Raw genomic sequence first — 20,503 nt, 5'->3', positions numbered from 1 at the left:
ATCATCAATTAATCAATATGGTGATAATGATAAACAGTAACATTACACATAAAACAGGTTGATACAGTTAAGGGGCCATTCACATGTCTATAGTGTATTGTGGATCCGCAATACACCCGGCCTGCACCCCCATAGAAATGCCTATTCTTGTCCACAATTGTGGACAAGAATAGGACATGCTCTATTTTCTTGCGGAGCTGCGGATCGAAAGATCGGGGGCGCGCTCCAGAAATACGGATGCGGAGAGCACATAGTGTGCTCTCTGCATTTCTTCCGGCAACCATTCTGCACAATTGCGGAACGGGTGCGGACAACACTTGCAGATGAGTGAATGGAGCCTTCTGTAGAGCAGGAAGTGGCAAGTATTTACAATTTGGCGAACATGTTGCACATTGCGTCAAGTTTATGAAAATGGCAAAGCAGCACAATAAACTCTGAACCACAACTTGGTGCATTTTCTAATCTTAGCTACCCCCATTTTTAGCCACTTTTCAAAGTCGCCAACAATAAATTTGGTGCACATCATGAGACTAGTAAATCTACCACTATGACTTTTAGGTACTAGTAATTTATATATTTTTTTTAAGTTTATTAATTCCCATCAATAGAACAGCCTTCAAATCTACAACTGCCTCCACCAATTGCTATGACAATGACGCTATGACTTTACCCCCATTTTGCACCTGGATTCCCTCCCTCAGGCTAAAGACTGGCTGCAGAGGAAGCAGTTGCACCCGAGTTCTGGTGCATAAGGGGCCCTTTGCCACATAAGAAGACCTCAATTAGTGTTGGGCGCGAATAATAATCGTAAATATCGGCACTTCGAGAATTCGCAAATTTTTTGAATATAGTGATATATATTGGAAATTTAGATTTTTTTTTTATCAGTAACCTCCCTTCTTGCTTGTGGGCCAATGAGAAGGCTGCAATGTCTTTGTCACAGCTTAGCAACATCCCTAGCAACCAATAGGAAAGCTGCCGACCCCTTACTATATAAGAACCTCCCCAGCAGCCATTGTACGCAGTATTTTGCAGATCTGAGAGAGAGAGCAGGGACATTGCCGTGCTCTGTGCTTTCCTGTGTCATTATATTAGATAGTTAGTTTATATATATAATACAGATAGTCAGTGTAGGTTATATCCTGATATAGTGGAGCTGATAGTCAGTGTAGGTTATATCCTGATATAGTGGAGCTGATAGTCAGTGTAGGTTATATCCTGATATAGTGGAGCTGATAGTCTGTGTAGGTTATATCCTGATATAGTGGAGCTGATAGTCAGTGTAGGTTATATCCTGATATAGTGGAGCTGATAATCAGTGTAGGTTATATCCTGATATAGTGGAGCTGATAGTCAGTGTAGGTTATATCCTGATATAGTGGAGCTGATAGTCAGTGTAGGTTATATCCCGATATAATGGAGCTGATAGTCAGTGTAGGTTATATCCCGATATAGTGGAGCTGATAGTCAGTGTAGGTTATATCCCGATATAGTGGAGCTGATAGTCAGTGTAGGTTATATCCTGATATAGTGGAGCTGATAGTCAGTGTAGGTTATATCCTGATATAGTGGAGCTGATAGTCAGTGTAGGTTATATCCTGATATAGTGGAGCTGATAGTCAGTGTAGGTTATATCCTGATATAGTGGAGCTGATAGTCAGTGTAGGTTATATCCTGATATAGTGGAGCTGATAGTCAGTGTAGGTTATATCCTGATATAGTGGAGCTGATAGTCAGTGTAGGTTATATCCTGATATAGTGGAGCTGTTGCAGTGCAGGGTGTTAGGTGATGTGATAGGTTCTGCTGTCCATACATACATGCAGACCTGCTAAAATGTGAAGTTTCACAAATTGCGCCAAAATATTTGCATCATTAGTGCCTGTGGCGAAACCAACCTCGCCACAGGGTTTCGGAGAGGCCTGGCTACCAGCCTCTTGCCTCAGGATTATGGCCCATACTAACTTTAAAGGAGAAGACAGACCGGCCGCACAGCTTAAATCTGTCTTTGGAATTGTATTTTATGTTATGTGAGGGTACCCAGATAGCTAATTTTATTGTATTCGTGTATTCTGAGTGCCATTCCCCTAATAATATGCACTAAGACTTGAGCTATCTGAGGATATGTTAAATGTCTGTGTTTGCTGTGGGGGTGTGACATTGCACGTTTAAATGGTGATTTCTGTCCTGTTGTCCCCACATGTGTATTGGCGATTTCCCTTTGTCTTGAGAGATAATTGGATTACTCCTCGGGTGTCTCCAGGGCAGAGAGGAGGAAACCATGATGCATTGTGGGGATGTGTTTTGTCTGTGTATCCTGAGTTGCTACGTATTTGTCCTGTGTCACAGTCTTCCTTCTGGTCCCCTAGGGGCGTGTCCACCAGATGGGGACCTGCATAAATACAGGGGGGTAGCCCTCAATAAAGAGTTCCTGTTTTATCCTTCATCATGTTGAGGCTGGTGTTTGGGTAACTGATCAACACTGGGGGATTGCTATACGCTGAAGATTTGCTATACTCCCCTGGCTTTACTACTAGCTCTTGTAAGAGCTGTTCCTGCTCTCTGGTTTTAGGAGAGGTTCACCCACTGGAGCCTTCAGCCTTGTCGTAGGTCCAGGGTGGGTAGGAGACGGTGAGACCTCAACCAAGCTTCGGCGGTTCGTGGGGTCTGCAGTGCGTACAGTGTCAAGTGGAGTGCTTAGAGTCCTCGGAAAGCACTAGGAGCAACTATCAACGGAGGTACCGGGTCGGGGTGCTAGGAGTTCCGTTACATTTGGTGGCAGCAGTGGGATGGCGTCCTAGTGTGAGGAGAAGCAGCTCGGAGACACCGTTCGTGGATTTACTAAATTGAGGGCAACGCTAGTATCCGTACAGCGCCCCTGGCTACAGCAGGATGGAATCGGCTAGTCTTCGGACAGCGTTCTATGAAGAGGAGGAGGAGGCAGCCGCAGACTACAGGGATGCAGACAGAAAGGAAGTCTGGTATGATGCCCTGGAAAATGCCCAGCGGCGGCAAGGTGAGAGTCTCCCCAGTTATGAGCAGAGGCTACAGAAGCGTGTGGCGATGCGGATGGGTCTCTTGGGAGAGCAGCCCCTGGATGACTGGGTAACAGAGCTCCAGAACCTGGTATGTAAGGAGCTTTGGCTAGAGGACGCTTATCAGGCCCTAAGGTGGCATGTCATTCAACATTCCCCCTGGATGGCTGAGCACGACAGACCCGAGGGTGAGGATTATGATGGACCTGGGTTACTATGGGATGCCTTGGAGGAGGACATTGATCTTGGCAGCACGGAGGAGTCTAGGTTTTGGGACATCTACGACTACCGGATGGGCATGCATGTTTATGCTGACGGAAGGGAGGTGAGCAAAGACATGACCCACCTGGTAACAAGGGAGTGGGAGCTGGAGCAGACCTACCAACACCTGCTCAGCTCCATTCATCCCCAACCTACTCGACAAGCAGAGCCAGATCTGCCCTCCTGCAACTGGGAAGACTTGCCGGCGATACCCCCTGCTTCCCTACCACAAAGTAGGGAACTTCATCGACTGGTTCTGGGAAGACCTCCTGATGGCAGGTGGAGATGGGACCCAGGTCTCTCCACCGGCCCTACAGAGATGCTGGGCAGTCGGCCCAGATCCCAAATGGCAGCCGGAGTTTCAGGGAGTTGAGAAAGTTGGTCTGACTCCCCAGCAGCAGTGTGTTGTAAAGAGAGAAGAGACAACCGATCTCTCTCCCCAACCACAGGGGGACAGCACCCCTAACTACGATGGTGCAGATAGGACCGCGGTCTCTGCACCAGGCCTACCGGGATGCTGGACGGCCGGTTCAGATCCCCCACCAACCCTGCAGGAATGCCAGGAGGAGGAGGTAAGCGATTCCTCCTCTCCACAGCCGATCTGCAACAAGGTCCTGGGGATAGGATTCCCTGACCACATCCCAGCGGAAGAGCTGGCATCTGGGCAGAGCGCAGTCGGCCTCTGGCCTCCCCTATCCTCTTATCCAGAGCCTGACTCCCCACAGGCTACCCCAGCAGAAGAGCTGGCATCTGGGCAGAGCGCAGTCAGCCTCTGCCCTCCCCTATCCTCTTCTCCAGAGCCGGACATCCTACAGGCTACCCCAGCGGAAGAGCTGGCATCTGGGCAGAGCGCAGTTGGCCTCTGCCCTCCTCTATCCTCTTCTCCAGAGGCTGACTTTCCACAGGCTACCCCAGCGGAAGCGCTGGCATCTGGGCAGAGCGCAGTCGGCCTCTGCCCTCCCCTATCCTCTTCTCCAGAGCCGGACTTCCCACAGGCTACCCCAGCGGAAGAGCTGGCATCGGGGCAGAGCGCAGTCAGCCTCTGCCCATCAAGTACCCACAGCTCCAAGCTAGAGAACCACAAGGAAGCAAGGAGTAGCAGATGCCCCCTCAACAGCTGGGGACATACAGAACAAAGCCAGGCCCCAAAATTCAACAGGTCCAGTATTGGGTTGTGGGTGGACTGCCAGACTAACTCAGATACCTGGTTAGTCTTCCCTGGGAGGGGGAGATGTGTGGCGAAACCAACCTGGCCACAGGATTTCGGAGGGGCCTGGCTACCAGCCTCTTGCCTCAGGATAATGGTCCATACTAACTTTAAAGGAGCAGACAGACCGGCCGCACAGCTTAAATCTGTCTTTGGAATTGTATTTTATGTTATGTGAGGGTACCCAGATAACTAATTTTATTGTATTCGTGTATTCTGAGTGCCATTCACCTAATGATATGCACTCAGACTTGAGCTATCGGGGCCTATGTTAAATGTCTGTGTTTGCTGTGGGGGTGTGACATTGTGTGCTTGGGTGGTGATTTCTGTCCTGTTGTCTCCACATGTGTATTGGCGATTTCCCTTTGTCCTGAGAGATAATTGAATTGCTCCTCGGGTGTCTCCAGGGCAGAGAGGAGGAAACCATGATGCATTGTGGGGATGTGTTGTGTCTGTGTATCCTGAGTTGCTACGTATCTGTCCTGTGTCACAGTCTTCCTTCTGGTCCCCTAGGGGCGTGTCCACCAGATGGGGACCTGCATAAATACGGGCGGGTACCCCTTAATATAGAGTTCCTGTTTTATCCTTCATCATGTTAAGGCTGGTGTTTGGGTAACTGATCAACACTGGGGGATTGCTATACTCCCCTGGCTTTACTACTAGCTCTTGTAAGAGCTGTTCCTGCTCTCTGGTTTTAGGAGAGGTTCACCCACTGGAGCCTGGAGCCTTGTCGTAGGTCCAGGGTGGGTAGGAGACGGTGAGACCTCAACCAAGCTTCGGCGGTTCGTGGGGTCTGCAGTGCGTACGGTGTCAAGTGGAGTGCTTGGAGTCCTCGGGAAGCACTAGGAGCATCTATCGACGGAGGTACCCGGTCGGGGTGCTAGGAGATCCGTTACAATGCCGATTTCGCAATCGCAAATATATTGGAGCACTCTATCTGCATATAAAGCCATTTTTCATGTTCTGCCGTGCCGACCATTTTCTCCAGTCTCAGGAAACTTCTAGCAGCTTGGAAAATGTAGCAAAAATGACCCACACCTGTATTTCGCGCACATTACGCGATTACATGGCCAATTTTTTGCAATCAAGAAAATAATCTCGAATTTGCGAATATATGTCGAATATTCGCCCAAATATTCGTGAAATATTGCGAATTTGAATATAGCCCCTGACGCTCATCACTAACCTCAATATGGCACATGGTAGGTTGGTTTAATACTGGAGTCCAAGAGCCTTACATTACTGCTCTGATCCCGACCCCCCCCCCCCCCCGGCCGCCGCCATCGTCATCTGACCTCTGCTCTCTGACACATGACAATGACTTTTCCATGCATCTGCCATATTCCGGCACTGACTCGTTATATTTTATTAACGATCCCTGCCCGTCCTGTGACAATGACCTGTCAGGGGCCGCTGAACGTAAATGGTATCGTCCTCCGTGTGACAATAAAGTAGCTGTCACCCGTATGAGAGCAGACCGGACTATTTCTCTGTGACAATGACCTGTCATCTATAGGTGACGGCAGCCATAATGGTCCTGCTGGAATGACCTGTCATATTTTATTAATGAGCCGCTGCATCCCGGGGACGATAATGTATCATCTGTATCTGATAATGATCTCCTGTCTCCCTGCTCGTCACCGCACTTCTCTCTACTTCTCCACAAATATTTCTTTTCTGCTGCAGTTTAATCTGTAAATATATTTCTAACAAGTGCAAGAAAGGGGATAATCCGCGAGGAGTCCGGAGTCCGCCCGGGAGGGGCTGATATTCCAGTGTAATGTAGGAAGGATACATTCATAGAATCCAAATAGCAAAAGAGGCCGCTGTATTATAGTAACATCTTCTTTATTCCATCATTATTCAAAAAGTATAATTAACACAAATCACGGAGGGAGCGGCAGGGTTCCCCTTCTTCAGGCGTCCATTTATAGAATCTGCAGTGAGAGCTCCTCCATATCTCACATGTAACGTCACAAAGATCTCGTTCTCAGGGCCGCTGCAAGGATCTTTGCCAACACAAGCAAAGCTACATTTTGGAGCCCCCCCCGGGGGTGATGTAAAAAGGAGGGGTGATGTGACATGGAGGGGGGGGGGGGGGGGTGTGACATTGAGGGGGGAAAATGTGACATGGGGGGGGAGAAATGTGACATTTCTACCCCATGTCATATTTCTCCGCCCATGTCACATTTCTACCCCCCATGTCACATCACCCCCGCTCCCTGTCACATTTCTCCCCCTCCCATGTCACATCACCCCCCGTTCCATGTCACATTTCACCCTCCATGTCCCATTTCTCCCCCTCCCATGTCACATCACCCCCTCCATGTCACATTTCACCCTCCATGTCACATTTCTCCATGTCACATTTCTCCACGTCACATTTCTCCCCCTCCCATGTCACATCACCCCCTCCATGTCACATCACCCCCCCCTCCATGTCGCATTTCACCCTCCACGTCACATTTCTCCCCCTCCCATGTCACATCACCCCCCCCTCCATGTCACATTTCACCCTCCATGTCACATTTCTCCACCCATGTCACATTTCTCCCCCCATGGCACCTTTCTCCCCCTCCATGTCACATCAACCCCCCCCTCCATGTCACATTTCACCCCCTCCATGGCACATCACCCCCCCCCCTCCATGTCACATCACCCCCCCTCCATGTCACATTTCACCCCCTCCATGGCACATTTTCCCCCTCCAATGTCATCCCCCCCCTCTATTAATGTTGTGTAAAAAACATTACGCTCACCTGGCCCTGGTCCCGTCTGCAGCAGCTCCCCTTCTCCTCTGTGTGGTCCTGGTATCTTCTCTCTGGGCTCCAGACAAGTTTGAGGACCTTGCCCAGTCAGCCAATCAGTGGCCACAGCTGTGTCATGTGTCAGGCCAGTGATTGGCTTAGCGGGAAATCACTGGCCTGACACGTGACACAGCTGTGGCCCCTTATTGGCTGACTGGGAAAGGTCCTCAAACTTGTTGGGAGCCCAGAGAGAAGATACCAGGACCACACAGAGGAGAACTGCCACGGGCGGGCGGGCTGCCGGCGGCGCACAAGTGATTTATTTAAAAAAAAAAAAGTTTCATTTTTTCGCCCCCCACCCCGTCTCTGTGCCCTAAGGCAGCCGCTTGGTCTGCCTTATTATAACGTCGGGCCTGCTCGTTCTTAGTACCATGTAATGCCAAGGCTTGTTATAGACAAAGTGGGGCCCCAAATGCTGAAATATTTTACTAACAACACAGTCATATACTACATACTATAATGACAGTATAAGAAGACCAATATTATCAATGATATAAATAATACCGTCACACCATGACAGCCACGCAGTGACCTACTGTTACTGAATAAAATCCTCAGCACAGCGACCAATGTCAGTGCATACAGTATAATGGATTTAGTGCTGGATGCCAGCTCTACACAGGAAGACCATATGTGATGGCAGCGCGGCTATATCCAGGGTGGGTGACGTCTTCTCTGATTGGAGTCGTTCACTATTATTTCCATCCGGCCCAGACCACCATGATGACTTCTTCCAGACATGACTTTGCTGTCCAAACTCCTCTGGCTTCTCACTTTTCCTTCATCCTGCCTAAAAATTACCAACCTGCACACATTCTCATCCTCCTGATTCCCCTAAGGGCTCAGGCACACAAACTTATTTTTCTTCCGTTCTGTTTTTTTACAGGTCCATATTCAGAACCATTCATTTCAATGGGGCGTGAAAAAATGGAAATGACTCTGTGTGCTTTTTGTGTCCGTATGTCTGCATCTCCCTTTCCGCAAAAAAATCAATAGAACACGTCCTATTCTTGTCTGTTTTGCTGACAATGACAGGCATTGTTACAATGGATCCGCAAAAAAAAACAAAAACGGATGCAACACGGATGTCACACAGATTGTCATCCGTTTTTTTTTTGCGGATCCGTGTTTTGCGAACTGCAGAATACAAATGGTTGTGTGCATGAGCCCTAATTCTGTGTCTACTGCTGCCTCTATGACTGTACCTGCTCAGTACTTCATCGTTACCCCTGCCACCCAGCACCCATGAGTACACTATTACCTGATTGATTGTAACCCCACTCAGATGGCAGAGCCCCGGATCTCTAATGTCTTGCAGCTCACGGCCTAGAGAAGAGCAGGGAGACTACGGCCGCGGCTGCTGTCTGCTCCCCCCACAGCGGCCATTAGTAGATGGTTTATAGTCGGCTCATCTGCAGGATTATTTCTAGGCTTTCTCGCTGATAAATGGAGTCATCAATTCTGTTTTCTGGTTTCCCGTTTACAGCAGACATCGCCGTAAACACGTTACGGTGATTGAGCTGTGCGGTCCGCTGCACTGGCCGCCCTCTGCTACTCCATGCTGGTGACTTTCAGAGGACGTAAAGATTAATGAATATTAACCATGAGCAGATCCAGATGTATAGGATAGAGAAATGCAGACGAGTGAGGCAGCCACACCCCATGTACGTCCCCTGGTCACGGCCTCCGTTCTGGTGACGGATGGGGTTGAGGTTCTGTGCGGCCAGTCAACTTCTTCCAGACTCCCCAACCTTGCCTCTATGGAGCTTGCTGTGTGCACTGGGGTACAGTCATGGAGGAACAGAAAAGGGCCTTCCCCAAACTGTTCCTACAAAGCTGTCCCCATACAACTGATGTATTAAGATTTCCCTTCACTGGAACAGTTCCCTGAAAACTCCCCATTGCGTTACCCCTCCTCCACCAGACTTTACAGCGGGCACAATGCAGTCAGGCAGGTAATGTTCTCCTGACATTCTGCAGAAGTGTGACCGGTCCCTGCACAGAAGACGTCTCTTCTGCTCCAGAGTCCAGTGGGGGCATGCATTACACTGCACCATCCCATGCTTGGCACTGTTCTTGGTGATGGAAGGCTGACATGCAGCGGCCATGGAGACCCATGCCATGAAGCTCCCGGCACATAACATGTCACGATCAGTGTGGGGGGGGGCTCCACACTGAACACAGGAGGGAAAGGGAACATTAACTGGGGATGGAAACCAGGGAAGAAACAGGTCACCTCCTAGACAATCCTAATCTGGGCCCTAACTATCTATCAATATGAATAGACCCTGAAGGTAGGAATGTTCATATGCAGGATACCTAGGCCCTGATTTTCCTATAAGGCCCTGGAATAAGTATAGTACCAGAGATAACCCCAGTGGCGTACACACAATCCACGGGGCCCCGGTGCGAAACTGATCCATGCCCCCCCCCCAGTCTCGGGAGGGGCATTTCCCCGGGCAATTGGAGATTATGGGGCCCCTGTGTCCCCACCCGCCCTCAAACCACACCCACACACAGCCCCACCCATAAATCGCGCCCGTACCTCTTACATCCAGTGACGTCTCCTTTGATGTAGATGTTCTCTGTCCTCATCTTCTCCTTTCAGACCAGACCACCATTTTTACGCCGTTTTTAATCTCTGCAGTTTGACAAAAAAATACATCTTAGTTTACTACTTTTCCATCATCCTACCATCTTCTGGACAAAACATCCTACTACCCCAATACTGTGCCCTGTGGTCCCCAATTGTGCCCCCAATATTGTGCCAGTATAAAGTGCCAACTGCCCCGTGTGCCAGTATCAAGTGCCAACCGCCCCGTGTGCCAGTATCAAGTGCCAACCGCCCCATGTGCCAGTATCAAGTGCCAACCGCCCCCCCTCATTTTCCAGTATCAAGTGCCAACTCCCCCCCTCATTTTCCAGTATCAAGTGCCAACCTTCATCCCCCTCATTTTCCAGTATCAAATAGTGCCAACCTTCCCCCCCCCCCATTTTCCAGTATCAAGTAGTGCCAACCTTCCCCCCCATCTTTTTCCAGTATCAAGTGCCAACCTTCCCCCCCCATTTTTCAGTATCAAGTGCCAACCTTCCCCCCCCCCTCATTTTCCAGTATCAAGTGCCAACCCCCCCCATTTTTCAGTATCAAGTAGTGCCAACCTTCCCCCCCCATTTTCCAGTATCAAGTAGTGCCAACCTTCCCCCCCATTTTCCAGTATCAAGTAGTGCCAACCTCCCCCCCCCATTTTCCAGTATCAAGTAGTGCCAACCTTCCCCCCATTTTCCAGTATCAAGTAGTGCCAACCTTCCCCCCCATTTTCCAGTATCAAGTAGTGCCAACCTTCCCCCCCCCACTTTCCAGTATCAAGTAGTGCCAACCTCCCCCCCCCATTTTCCAGTATCAAGTAGTGCCAACCTTCCCCCCCCATTTTCCAGTATCAAGTAGTGCCAACCTTGCCCCCCGATTTTCCAGTATCAAGTAGTGCCAACCTTCCTTCCCCCCCATTTTCCAGTATCAAGTAGTGCCAACCTTCCCCCCCCATTTTCCAGTATCAAGTAGTGCCAACCTTCCCCCCCATTTTCCAGTATCAAGTAGTGCCAACCTTCCTTCCCCCCCATTTTCCAGTATCAAGTAGTGCCAACCTTCCCCCCCCCCTATTTTCCAGTATCAAGTAGTGCCAACCTTCCCCCCCATCTTTTTCTAGTATCAAGTGCCAACCTTCCCCCCCCTCATTTTCCAGTATCAAGTGCCAACCTCCCCCCCCCATTTTCCAGTATCAAGTAGTGCCAACCTTCCCCCCCATTTTCCAGTATCAAGTAGTGCCAACCTCCCCCCCCCATTTTCCAGTATCAAGTAGTGCCAACCTTCCCCCCATTTTCCAGTATCAAGTAGTGCCAACCTTCCCCCCCATTTTCCAGCATCAAGTAGTGCCAACCTTCCCCCCCCACTTTCCAGTATCAAGTAGTGCCAACCTCCCCCCCCCCCCATTTTCCAGTATCAAGTAGTGCCAACCTTCCCCCCCCATTTTCCAGTATCAAGTAGTGCCAACCTTGCCCCCCGATTTTCCAGTATCAAGTAGTGCCAACCTTCCTTCCCCCCCATTTTCCAGTATCAAGTAGTGCCAACCTTCCCCCCCCATTTTCCAGTATCAAGTAGTGCCAACCTTCCCCCCCCATTTTCCAGTATCAAGTAGTGCCAACCTTCCTTCCCCCCCATTTTCCAGTATCAAGTAGTGCCAACCTCCCCCCCCCATTTTCCAGTATCAAGTAGTGCCAACCCTCCCCCCCATCTTTTTCTAGTATCAAGTGCCAACCTTCCCCCCCCTCATTTTCCAGTATCAAGTGCCAACCTTCCCCCCCCCATTTTCCAGTATCAAGTAGTGCCAACCCCCCCCCCCCCATTTTCCAGTATCAAGTAGTGCCAACCCCCCCCCCATTTTCCAGTATCAAGTAGTGCCAACCTTCCCCCCCCATTTTCCAGTATCAAGTAGTGCCAACCTTCCCCCCATTTTCCAGTATCAAGTAGTGCCAACCTTCCCCCCCACTTTCCAGTATCAAGTAGTGCCAACCTTCCCCCCCCATTTTCCAGTATCAAGTAGTGCCAACCTCCCCCCCTATTTTCCAGTATCAAGTAGTGCCAACCTTCCCCTCCCCCCATTTTCCAGTTTCAAGTAGTGCCAACCTTCCTTCCCCCCCATTTTCCAGTATCAAGTGCCTCCTCATGTCCCAAGTAAAGTCCGGTATTAAAAAAAAAAAATAAACCCTTATACTTACCTCCTTAGCAGCGATGTGATGCAGGCCTCTTCTGGCCTGTGTCCTGCGCTGTACAGCTCAGGCGGCGCGATGACGTCATCGCGCCGCCTGCACCGCTCTGATAGGCTGCCGGCACAAGGCCCACAGCCTATCAGAGGAACAGGGAAGGGAGACGCCTCCCTCCCCTGCCCGGCCGCAGCACAGCCGTCTGTATCTCTGTCCTAAAGACGGCGATACAGATCACTATGGAGATGAGCGCTTCCACAATGGAAGCGTTCATCTCCCTGTCACCTGCCGCCACTGCTGCCGCGGGCCCACACCTGAGTCTGAGTGGCACTACTGCAGGGGCCAGGGGTCAACAGGCGGCCGGGCCCCCTGGAGTGCCGGGCCCGGTCGCAACTGCGACCCCTGCGACCCCTGTATGTACGCCACTGGACAACCCATTCCTCCCCAGATGGATGAATGGAAGTCTCTGTCTCAGACCCAGATACAAACAACAGGGAATATAACAAACACAAACAAACGCGACACTTCTGTAGAGACGGACGAGCAGGAACACCAGAGACGACCTCACACCAGCTCAGCCAAACCCAAATGAAGCTATCTACCGCATAGTCAGAAGAGTAGGGTCAGACTATAAAGGGTATAAGTGATGACCACTGAGCAACAGCTGAGAAAAGGGAAGTGGCCATTAACCCTATCAACACTGAATCAAGAGAAATCAAGGAGTCTATTAGATTCTTCCACGCTCAGCCAATCTCCTTCATTTCCTGACCGTCACAGCACAGTTTTTGTCCTGAAGTTAATGGCAGAGGAGGTGGTGACTTTTATGCACTTGCTCCTCAGCACTCGGTGACCCCGCTCGTGGCTGAGTTGCTGTGGTACCTTCCACTTCACAATAATACCACTCACAGGTGATGGAGGAATATCTAGCAGGGAAGACATGTCAGGAAGTGACTTGTGGCAGCAGTGAGGTCCTATTACAGGACCATGCTGGAATTCAGGGAGCTCTTTGCAACGAGCCATTCTGTCACCAATGTCTGTAAGGACAATCGCACGGCCGGGGCTGGGTGCTATGCCGTGTGTGGCCCAATACTCCTGTCCATACAGTGTGTAAAAGGCTGAGGCCGCTCATGGCTGCAGCTAGTGATTGGGGAGCAGCATTCCCAGCCGAGAAGTGGGGTGCAGCAGGGACCCATAACTGCAGCACTGGAGGAGCGGTGAGTATAACCTCTGCTATTTATCACAGCATGTGCAGCCCCAGGGCTGGAATACCCCTTTAGGGCACTTTCACACTAGCATTAGAGGAATCCTTTGCCGGAGCTGCCTGCCGGATCCCGAAATCTGTGTGCAAACGGATACCATTTGTTTCCGGATCCGGATCTGTCTGACAAATGTATTGAAATATCGGATCCGTCTCTCCGGTGTCATCCGAAAAAAAAAACGCATCCGGTATTTATTTTTTTCACATTTTTAAAGGTCTGCACATGCTTCACTTGAATGGGTCCGCGATCCGGCCGTTGCGCAAAAAGATAGGACATGTTCTATCTTTTTGCGGAACAGAAGTACGGTATGAAACCCCACGGAAGCACTCCGTAGTGCTTCCGTAGGGTTCTGTTCCGTGGTTCCGTTCCGCACCATTCCGCATCTCCGGATTTGTGGACCCATTCAAGTGAATGGGTCCGCATCCGTGATGCGGAATGCCCACGGAACGGCGCCCATGTGTTGCGGCCCGCATTATGCCTCAGATTTAAAGGGCCATGCACTGGATTAGGATTTGCATCCCCAATATTTATTATTGCATTTGAAACACTAAACATTATTGATACATTTCCTTTGGTTGTTAGCTTTAAGCTGCGGATTATTTCCTATTTACTGAGACACCTTTTCTTGCATTATAAGGGCTCATCATGCACATGATCATAGCCTGTTTTACGGTCCGCAAATTGAGGATCCACAAAACACGGATACCGACCATGTACGTTCCACATTTTACGGAACAACCTGGCGGGTATACAACAGTCCTATCCTTGTCCATAAAACAGACAAGAATAGGACATGTTCTATTTTTTGGTGGGGCCACGGAACGGACATACGGCTGCTGTACGCATCTTTTGCGGCCCTATTGAGGTGAATGGGTCTGAATCTGATCCCCGAAAAATGCAGATCGGATAGAGAACAAAAATTCATTCATGTGCATGAGCCCTAAAAAGACTTTACACATTGCAGTCCTAGTCCATATTACCGCCGGGCTGGTAACACCGCCACTTATCTAGGAGCGCGCTCTCATCATCTCATGTAGGGTAAATGCACACCATCAATTCCAGTACAGGTCCAGTTTCATTAACCCTGTAATGTCTGTTCCCGGGGAGAAGGATACATTGTATCATCCAGGCAGGAGACTGGGAGCTCAGAGGGGATGTTATGGATTAGGTTTGATCTGATGATTACATTGTATCTTTCTTGTACATGTGTTACGGGGGAGGGGGGCTGCATCCTGAAGGATAATATGGAATACCTCGGCGTCTTCTGCTCCGGAAACGGTTCACGTGTGTTAATCTCTATGGGCTGGTTCTGTCCGCAGCGCACAGTCGGCTATTATAAGGCAGGGGATGGCGGTCTGTGAGTAGAGATTAGCCCGTTTTTTTAAGGCTCAGCGATGTCCTTGAGTCACCTTGAAATTAATTTTTTTCTATGTAAAAATGGTGACCATTACCTGGGTGGCCACCCAGCTTTCCAGAGCTGAAAGAGATTCCTGCCTGTCCTTCCACCAGTGGCACTATATAGTGTGAGACTACAACCCCCAGCATGTCCTGACAACCTTGTGTGATAGTCACAGCCAGGCTCTGGAGCACGAGACAGCAGCAATACTAATAGCAAATGATGGTGGTGGGGGGGGGGGGTTCGATACATATTCCGGGGTCCGGGCGTTTCAGGCCACTTGTTCCCCCCCTATTATGAGTCTCACATGGTAACGCCTGGACTTTAAATTGGTTCATTGCGGGATGGGATGAGGGCCGGGGCCGGGAGTTCAAAAAAGTTGACAGCTGCTCTTGTGGTGTCCAGAGAAGTAGTCGCTTCCCTTCCCCCGCACAGACGGCCTCCTCACCTGGAATAGAAGCTTTATGGTCCAGAATGGCAGGATAATGAGAAAGAAATTAGGAGCCTTTAATTACCCTAATGCTATATATATAGAGGGATGCTGATTACAGCGGCGGACGCGGCGGGGGGTGGTATAATAAGGTTTTCCTTCTGCCCCCATTTAGTCAGTGAATCAGCAATCTAAATGATTAGGAAAATGCAAATCCTGAGCACACAAGCCACAATCAGCCTCTCCTACGGGTCGTCGGCGCCATTGTGTACGGTAACTAGGTAACTAGAATTTGGTGCTTTTTCTACATGAAAGCTCCGGAACGCCTTCTGTACGGGGTCCGCGATCGACTGCAACGGGAAATGCTTCGACAGCTCTTCCCACACCCGATGCAACAATTCAGCCTGAGGGATGTAGCAGAGCTGAAACCTGCACTGCTGACATGGGGCCCAAGAGATAGGGGCCCGGCATCACTCAGAGGTGGTCATGGGGGAACATCCATTCTACCCTAAACTCACCATAGGAAGGCGTCATGGTGGACGGGGTGACTTGGTCATACGGTCTATTGCTTTCTCTTATCAGCCATCTTCAGCTATGGAGAGGCCGACAGTAGAAGCGGAGAATGGAAGATATTGTTCTCTGTTATCATCTACTTCAGGCTGAAGAAAGGAGGACCCCAGAGATCTTCCAGGGTGCGAGCGGCCAGAAGTGCAGGATCGTCCCTGCCCCCCATGATTACTACTCTATTCCGCCTATGTCGCCAGCTCATATGAGATGCTCACTTTACAGTTACCGGCCCTTTAAAAAGATAATTACCAGGGTTGGACCTTTTTTTTGGGTGTAATTGTGATTAAAGGTCACAATTAAATCTAAGACTTTTCTCCAGAAACAAAGAACTTTTCACCTTATTTATTGAGATGATTACAGAAACATAAACCATAATTAGAAAATCTTCACCCTAATTAAAATCTGCCTTCCCTGAGTAATCGGCGTCTCCGCGGTGCTGAACAATCTGCTTATGTTTTCTTAGCCCTGAGCCGGGGCTGCAGGTAGCGCTGAGGTTTATATGGAGATTGTATGTCTCATGCGTGCCGCAGATGTAGCAGAGCTGGAGCTGTTATTGAACTCGGCGCAGTACAGGATAAGTAATGTAATGTATGTGCACAGTGACTGCACCAGCAGAATAGTGAGTGCAGCTCTGGAGTATAATACAGGATGTAACTCAGGATCAGTACAGGATAAGTAATGTAATGTATGTGCACAGTGACTGCACCAGCAGAATAGTGAGTGCAGCTCTGGGGTATAATACAGGATGTAACTCAGGATCAGTACAGGATAAGTAATGTATGTACATAGTGACTGCACCTGCAGAATAGTGAGTGCAGCTCTGGAGTATAATACAGGATGTAACTCAGGGATTAGTACAGGATAAGTAATGTATGTACACAGTGACTGCACCAGCAGAATAGTGAGTGCAGCTCTGGAGTATAATACAGGATGAACTCAGGATCAGTACAGTATAAGTAATGTATGTACACAGTGACTGCACCAGCAGAATAGTGAGTGCTGCTCTGGAGTATAATACAGGATGTAACTCAGGATCAGTACAGGATAAGTAATGTATGTGCACAGTGACTGCACCAGCAGAATAGTGAGTGCAGCTCTGGAGTATAATACAGGATGTAACTCAGGATCAGTACAGGATAAGTAATGTATGTACACAGTGACTCCACCAGCAGAATAGTGAGTGCAGCTCTGGAGTATAATACAGGATGCAACTCAGGATCAGTACAGGATAAGTAATGTATGTACACAGTGACTCCACCAGCAGAACAGTGAGTGCAGCTCGGGAGTATAATACAGGATGCAACTCAGGATCAGTACAGGATAAGTAATGTATGTACACAGTGACTGCACCAGCAGAAGAGTGAGTGCAGCTCTGGAGTATAATACAGGATGTAACTCAGGATCAGTACAGGATAAGTAATGTATGTACACAGTGACTACACCAGCAGAATAGTGAGTGAAGCTCTGGAGTATAATACAGGATGTAACTCAGGATCAGTACAGGATAAGTGATGTAATGTATGTGAACAGTGACTGCACCAGCAGAATAGTGAGTGCAGCTCTGGAGTATAATACAGGATGAAACTCAGGATCAGTACAGGATAAGTAATGTATGTACACAGTGACTGCACCAGCAGAATAGTGAGTGCAGCTCTGGAGTATAATACAGGATGTAACTCAGGGGCAGTACAGGATAAGTAATGTATGTACACAGTGACTGCACCAGCAGAATAGTGAGTGCAGCTCTGGAGTATAATACAGGATGTAACTCAGGATCAATACAGGATAAGTGATGTAATGTATGTACACAGTGACTGCACCAGCAGAAGAGTGAGTGCAGCTCTGGAGTATAATACAGGATGTAACTCAGGATCAGTACAGGATAAGTAATGTATGTACACAGTGACTGCACCAGCAGAATAGTGAGTGCAGCTCTGGAGTATAATACAGGATGTAACTCAGGATCAGTACAGGAAAATGAATGCAATGTATGTACACAGTGACTGCACAATTGTGTTATAATTATATACATAAACATATGTGGACGTTCCCTCTAAATGTCCTAACGACCTGCGCACCTCTTACCTTCAGCACATGATTTCTAATAAGTAATGGTTGTGATTGTCATGTGGCCCCATTCCCCACACTGCAGTCATGCTGCCCCTATAGATTGTGTATGGACTTGTTATTCCCCAGTGCTGATCTGCAGGATACGTCTTGTCACAGTTATTAATCATCCGTCTGGCTGCGGATGACTCTAGAGTTCACCTGCTGTAGAAGTAGAGCAGGTAGAGTCTATAACCGCCATCTGTCTGCTGGATTCTCACCGAGAGAACAATCACAGGAGATTTGTGCAGAAGATTACAGCTCTGAGGGCTGGATCTGTCTGTGCTACTAATAATGCAGAGAGCAGAAAGGCCCATAGAAAATCAAGGAGCAGAACAATGTCCTCCGGAGCACAAATCATCAACAAACACAGGAAACAAGCAAGAGTCCATTCAAAGAGTCCATCTGCTGCAATGTTCTGCAGAAACCAGAAGACAAGGAGACGCCTCAGCATCCCAGGGACTTATAAGGGTGCTCTCACACCCTGCAGATTCTAGGTCAGTTCCATTCATTTGAGTGGGGCAGCAATCACATGGATTTCCGCAAGCCCCATTCAGGTAATAGAACTGATTTTTAGTCTCGGAAATTTCTGCAATAAAATCTGTATCGTGTGACGGCGTCCCAAAATCACAACCCATGACAGAGGGCAAAGTACATATCTCAAAACAGAGCCCCCCATGATATCTACCGCCACCCCCCTGCCCCGGTCATCACACCATTAACCTATACTGAATGACAGATGCCAGTGACCTGCATCACCCAGATTTCCAAACAGCCTGAGTGGCCTCACAGTCTTTATGCAATTGTGTATATACACCAGGAAGCTCAGGATGGGCATTACATTGTCTCCTTAGTGCTTTTGGGACTGGAAGTATGGAAAGGCACAGAAGAAAACTTTTGTTTTGCATTTAACACATATTTTGTGTTTCAATTTTCACTATCTCTGCTTCATTTCAGTGACTTTTTATAAATCCAGCGGCTGAAACTCTTCTCACAGGTGAGTGTTTGTTGCAATTATATCCAGTCTAGACATCCTGGACTTCCAGACTGATACATTGTAACAATCTATGAGGACAGGGGAAAGATTTGTTCCTTGGACCCACATGAGGAAATTATTCCTGGGGCTCAGCCGGTTTATTATCAATGAAGCAATTAAGCATGCATGGGATAGGCATAAGGCCATCCTTCATATAAGATAGGGCCGGGGGCTATCCATAGTATTCAGTATATTGGGCAGACTAGATGGGCCACACGGTTCTTATCTGCCGACACATTCTAGGTTTCTATGAAATCTTATAGGTTTTGATGCAAAGGAATAGATCCTAGTGGATTGTATTAGATTCAAAGGCAGCTACAAATGGGTTTATTTCTACTGGTCCTTTGGGGTCCGCTGTGGTATCAGAGCCTGGGCCCTCGGGGGGATCCTCCGGTACCCTGGTGGGCCAGTCCGACGCTGCTCTCCACTGGATACAATTTAACAAACCCTCAGGTATGAGCAGGTTTAGGCCTATGCGTTTTCCGCCTCTGGATGTTTGCCCTGACCAACAGCAAGCAGAGATCTTAAAAATAGAGAAAAGTGAGAACATAACTTGCTCTTTCTATAGACTGCGGCTTCTGCTCGATGTAAAATGAAGGCGTCTTATCGGAACGCGCTCCTTCCTTGTCTCTGTCCTGTGATTCCTGATTCGGAGACATGTGAACCCTGCTGCCGCCCTGAGATAGCATATGTCACTCCGCTCTTCTGCGAGACTCCCTGCTCCATCCTCTGTGCAAGTGTGCCAGGGCGTGATAACCGCTGCCGCGCTGTCGTGTGACTCCCCGGGCCGCCACCAGGTCACAGCGGTCTGTGTTCATTCTGATACATTGTATCAACCAACAATAGATGAAGCGACTTACCTGATAGGATTACAGCACAGCGATATTTCCCCCCCTATGGCAGTGCCCGAGGCAGGGGCAGCTAGGACTACACTGCGCCCGGCCATCTGTGAATGTGTGCAGAGAGATGCCAGCTGGGCTCACATCAGACAGAGCGGGCACTCTGCAGGGCGGCAGATAAATCCATTACTTACTCCTGCTAATAAGACAAATGACATGATAAATTCCTGTAATATCACAATGGCTTCTGCCGCTTCCACACCGCTTGTCACCCAGCTTTCCATAGCAATCATAATGTCAGGTTACAACCCTCCATGTCTTCTACTGCTATGCTGATGTGTCAGTCCTTACTATGGTTCTTGAATTCTCACCACCTAGTCCAAGTCCACAGAGGTGATGAATCTATGTTATGTTGTAAGCTCCGTTTATGTGCCTCTATGGCGCCTCCTGGAAATTTTTGGAAGCTGCAGAAAACTATCCACACCCCATGTACATGTTGCCCTGGTTGGTTCTGAACCCAATGGCTGCCCTGGAGTCTGTATAGGAAATAGTGCCCTCTGCAGGTTAGCACTGGCAATGGCAGTAACGGTTTTTGAGCCTTTTGTAGCGAAGTCCAAGGGAAAACGACAAACTGAACAATGGGACCATAATGCTGGGAGGAAACGCTGGAGCGGTAGAGAGAGTGAATGGGACCCTTGCTTCAAGCATCACTCCAGGGATGTTATACCTAGTGCAGGGTCTGAAGGGGAGGAGCATGACACAAGGATCAGCAAAAAGTGAAGTCATGCTCCACCCCTTCAGTCT

This window comes from Bufo bufo, chromosome 9 (genome assembly GCF_905171765.1).
Source record: "Bufo bufo chromosome 9, aBufBuf1.1, whole genome shotgun sequence".
NCBI lineage: Eukaryota > Metazoa > Chordata > Amphibia > Anura > Bufonidae > Bufo > Bufo bufo.
Note: the sequence above shows the minus strand (reverse complement) of the source record.